We start from the raw sequence: 5,203 nt of genomic DNA on the forward strand, positions 1-5,203 counted from the left end.
AAAGGATTTTCATATAAAGAAGGCATTGATTATAAAGAGTCTTTCTTTTCGGTTTTTTCGAAAGACTCTTTTAGGACCATAATGACATTGGTGACACATTTAGAACTTGAGTTACATCTGGTGGATATAAAGACAATGTTTCTAAATGGTAACATTAATGAAACAATGTATATGGTGTAGCCGGAAAATTTTGTTTCAAAAGATTCAAAATATATGGTTTGCAAATTTAAGAAATCCATATATGAACTCAAGCAAGCATCTCAATTATGGTATTTCAAAATTCATCAAGTGATCATCTCATTCGGTTTTGAGGTGAATTTGGTTGATGATTGTATATATCATGAGTTGTGTGGGACCAAATATATTTTCTTGGTTTTGTTTGTCAATGACAAGACGGTGAACCATGTGGCTAAGGGAGACAAGTTTAGTCTCAAACAGTGCCCTATGAATAACTTTAAAGAAAAGTAAATGCAGAAGATTCCTTAGGGAGTCTAATGTATATTCAGTTTTGTATGCGTTCAGGTATTGCGTACAATTTTTGGGATGTTGGGCAGATATTTAAGAAATTTAAGATTAGACCATTTGAAGCAGCCAAATGGGTCATACAGTATTTAAAGAGAACAAAAGACTACATGCTCATGTATTGGAGGTCAGTTTTTTTTTTTTTTTTTTTGAGATCATTTGGTGTACTGACTCCGATTTTGTTGGATGCAAAGATAACATATCATGAGGCATCTGATTATAGAACTTTGTCACGGGGCTGCACTTAGTGGATAAGGAATTGAAACACCACTAAAGTTATTTGTGACAATAAATTATTAGTTCTATTTTCAATAACAAGGAACTCGACAAATTCAAGAATATAGAGATCAAGTTCTTGTTATTAAAGATTAAGTTCAGAGTGAACGGTTGTATATAAAGCATATCGGTACAAACTCCATATTTGCGGATCCGCTTACTAAAGTTTTTCACCCAAAAAGGCTCTATGAGCATATTTCTCGTATGAGTGTCAAGTCATTAAGTGATATTAAGTTTTAGTGGGAGTTTGTTATTTTTAATGCTTTTATAATATAGACACACTTCAGTTCAAATAAGGCTTAAGAATATTTTCTGCAGAAATAAAGTTTTGGTATTTTTACACTCTAACTTTGGTTAAGGTTTGATCTCACTAAGGATTAAAGAGGACCAGTTGAAAATCGACATATACAGACCAATTTCATGTGATTTTCATGCTACACATTTCATGATGGATCTATGTCATTTAGTTGTGTCACTATTGGTGATCATTGATGGGTTTAGTTATGATTAATGTAACGAAAATCACCTTGGTTCTATATATTGGCATGACTAATGGACGAGATAATTTGGATATGCTTAAGGAATATAATGGCGAATTTTGAGCTCATAAAGTCTAACACATGTGTATAATTACATATGTGACCAGTGGGAGATTGTTAGGATTTTTGGGTCACAATAGTAATATTACATGTGTTAGGGCCATTATGTAATTAGCCAAAGCATCAGTGGTCTAATTAATAATATATAAGTCTATGGCTAAAAGCATAAATATCATGAAAGACAATTTATTGTGTAGATACCATAAGTCAATATCTAATTTGATGAGGGGCCAAATTAGAAAATTGAAAAATAGGAAATAACCCTAAGGTTATTTATAGGGGTTATGGTCCCCAATTGCAGAATAACGTGAAAACGGCGCTCAGTCAAAAAGTTCTCTCTTCATCCCCATCAGAAAAGAGGTTTCAGGAGCCAATAAGGAATTCTGCGGTTGGAAGATCACACATACCCGTGACCTTTGATCATCACATATGGCGAACTCAAACTCAGGTACGCTTCCGCTTATGGCTAAAGTATTTTCTTAATGATTAACATGATAAGCTCTAGGGTTTATGAATCAATTTGATTCTAACAATTTGAACTTCATGAACAGGTCAAAATTCCAGGATTTCTGTTTCTATTTCTTCATGAGTTACTTTGCCAGGATTTTTATTTCTTCATGTCCGATCCGTTTCATACAAGAAGGGCCTCTTGAGACAACATGGACTGTGCTCCGGAAGTTTGGATATAATGATGATATCAAGCTTGCTGATGATTTAATTCCACATTTGAAACGTGCACCTGATCAGGTATTTTTTCCAAATGAATTGTAAATCTGTTTGTACTCAATTTGTTGACAATAGGAAACTTATATCTTATTCTATTCACATTGGATTTAATGTTTGCAGATTATTGAATTGACAAATAAAGCAATTAATTTCTTGGAGGCAATTTTTGATAGATTTGATGGTGATTTTGTATGTCAACAAATCATTTTTTCATGCTGCTCTCTATTCAATTTTTGACATTTTCTCAACTGACTTTATCGTTATACAATTTGCAAATTAACCATATCTTTTCCTTCCTCCAGGATGGAATATTGCAACCTTGTGAACTTGAAGATTTATTTTCTACTGCCCCGGAAAGGTAGATTGCTTTCCTCATATTTTATTGAACAATGTTTGTAGAAGAGTGGTGCGCTTCTATGGATAGTTTTATCATAAAACTTGGAAAGTGTTTTGAGAATCAAGGTTGCCTTAGTTTAACACATGATTCATGACTGTATGTCTTTTCAGTGCTTATACCATTGATTTTTATAATATATATTGTATGTTTCCTTGACAGTGGGCACTCATGACACTTCTAAACCCAACCTCTAGTGTGAAGAACCTGATGTACATTGGTTACCCTGGTGATCTGTCAACTGCATGCTATCCGTGTGACTAGGAGGCGACATGTGGATCGCAAGAAACAACATTCAGAAAGAAATGTATTGCAGTGCTTCATTTTTGGGCCTAGGAATGCCGGAAAATCTGCATTATTGAATTCTTTCATCAGAAGGTATTTTGATTGTTACCTTAAATATTCCTGGTAACATATAATATAACTTTGCAGACATTTTCAGAAAGCCACTGAAAAGTTTGAAGACATTCAAAGATTGATATCAAAACTTGGAATGAAGAAGAAAATTTCAGATTAAGGAGGAACAATGTTATGAATAATTTGAAATTAGAGAAATCTTGAACTACTTGTGATTTCTATGTAAAACTCTAAAAGTACTTCATTTAATCTAGAAGTAGGTTTTCATTAGGAAGATCCTAGACATGATTCTAGAGTTATACCTATAAATAACTTCTTGTACTTGGCATTTTGGCATCAAGCAATTTGTGAGTTCTCTCTTAAAAATGTTTCCCTTCCTTTAATTATTGAGCATCATCTTATTGTTGTTGAATTCATAATGCAGATCATATTCTGATACGTACAATCCAACCGACGAGGATCACTATGCTGTAAATGCTATTGATGATATTTCTAGGGTAAATGATACTTGATTGACATTTTTTAATAGCTTCTTACTGTGACAGAGAAAAACATTTCAGTTCTTTAGCCTTTTCCCGCACCAAAGTTTTCATTTGATGTATTGTCTTGGCATTTGTATCTTCCAATTCATGGCTTATTATTGTGTTTGCAGGAAAACAAAAAATTTCTTGTGTTGAAAGAGATTTCTAAAGATGGAGTCACAAAGCTGCTGGCCAATAAGGAGTCTTTGGCCTCATGTGATGTTGCAGTTTTTGTTCATAATAGGTGACCACTGATACTAAAGTTCATTATACTAGGTCTAGCATATCATAGAAATTATGGATTACTACCTTTTTTCTGTTATTGTAAGGATAAGTTTCTCATAGGCCTATGGCACAAGAGGCTGGTCTGCATGTGCACTTAGCACACGCCCGCCACTCTTCTATTTGTTTCTATGTTAATTATCATAGTGTAATTTCATGTAGTCCGGGAAAATGTTGGTCGTATAAAGATCAGCTGACTAAATATACATTTTAGGTCTGATGTGTCTTCATGGAAAGAATCATATAAACTCTTGGTAAAGATTGCTCGTCATGGAGAAGATACTGGCTTTGAGGTTCCGTGTCTTATAGTTTCAGCTAAATATGATCAGGATTCAGCTACAATGGCTAATACAAGAGGCAGCTAGGGTATTTTTCATTAACTTATTCAGTTACATGCATATTTTTGTACATAATTGTTGGATGGGTTAGATAAATAGATAATGTGGCGAATGAGATGTCTTGGAATTATGATTTCAATATATTATTCGATGCATGTGTAAAATAACTTTACACTGCCGGTGTATATAAATTAAATTCTAGTATGTAGTAGTCTGATCGAAGGCTAGTTTAATTTTTCTTGTTGGATTTGTTACATTTTTTTGCGCATTTACATTTTTCTGGATTATTTTTGTAAATAAGATTTTGGAAGTTTGATGCAGTTCTAGAGATTATCTTTGATTTGTTAACTGTGGTTGCTTTGTTAAGCTTTCAAGCAATTTTCAAGCAAATGCTTTATCCTCCTGGATCAACTGTTGACATGCCAATGTGTTTTATAGGTTAGTCGGGCCATGGGAGTGGAGGCTCCTATACCAATCAGTGTGAAGTTAGGTGATTTGAATAGTGCATTCCGCCGAATTGTAACTGCTGCTGTGCATCCTCATTTATGCGTTCCAGAAACAGAAGCTGGAAAAACCCGCAAGCAGCAGCACTATGACATGCTCATCGACAGAGCTATTCAGTTTGTTACAGGTATATCGGTTTTCAGGTTTACTTCTTAATTATTCATTAAGTTCCTTTTGAATAAAATGAGCCTATTAACTTGTTTACATTTTGAATTTTTTATTCAACTTTTCACCAGTTCTGCATTGGAGTTTCGAAGAATATTAATTTACATAACAAAGTCTGGCTTTTGTTTCTTTGTTTAATGATTTTATTATCACATCATATTGCAGTTTGTGCGGCTGTGGTGGTTGGCGTGGCGCAAGGAATTTGTCGAGGAAGAATGACAAATGTCTTGTGAATCGGTCGTGATCTATACCTTGATCCGGATGCAGCCTACTCTTGGCTAAGATCCATTGCCTTCACCATTAAAGGCCTCTTTACTATAGAAAGTGTGCTATGACCAATGAACTGTACTGTGTCTGGTTGAGTGGTTTTCTTAAGATTAAGTTCCTAAATTTTTCAGTATGTAGTTATATTTAACATATTTGGCCTTTTTTTTTTTGACACACATTTGGCTTATTATTATTATCAATGCAGTTGTTGTACATAGGGTGTCAATCTAAGTTGAAATTATTTGTTTCCTC

At 34.0% G+C, this 5,203-nt stretch overlaps 1 pseudogene; it reads left to right on the plus strand.

Moving 5' to 3' along the window:
- The first annotated feature begins 1,826 nt into the window (after positions 1–1,826).
- LOC123904332 lies at positions 1,827–4,917 on the plus strand (annotated as a pseudogene).
- The last annotated feature ends 286 nt before the right edge of the window (positions 4,918–5,203 follow it).

The sequence above is a fragment of the Trifolium pratense genome, linkage group LG2 (genome assembly GCF_020283565.1).
Source record: "Trifolium pratense cultivar HEN17-A07 linkage group LG2, ARS_RC_1.1, whole genome shotgun sequence".
Classification (NCBI taxonomy): Eukaryota; Viridiplantae; Streptophyta; class Magnoliopsida; order Fabales; family Fabaceae; genus Trifolium; species Trifolium pratense.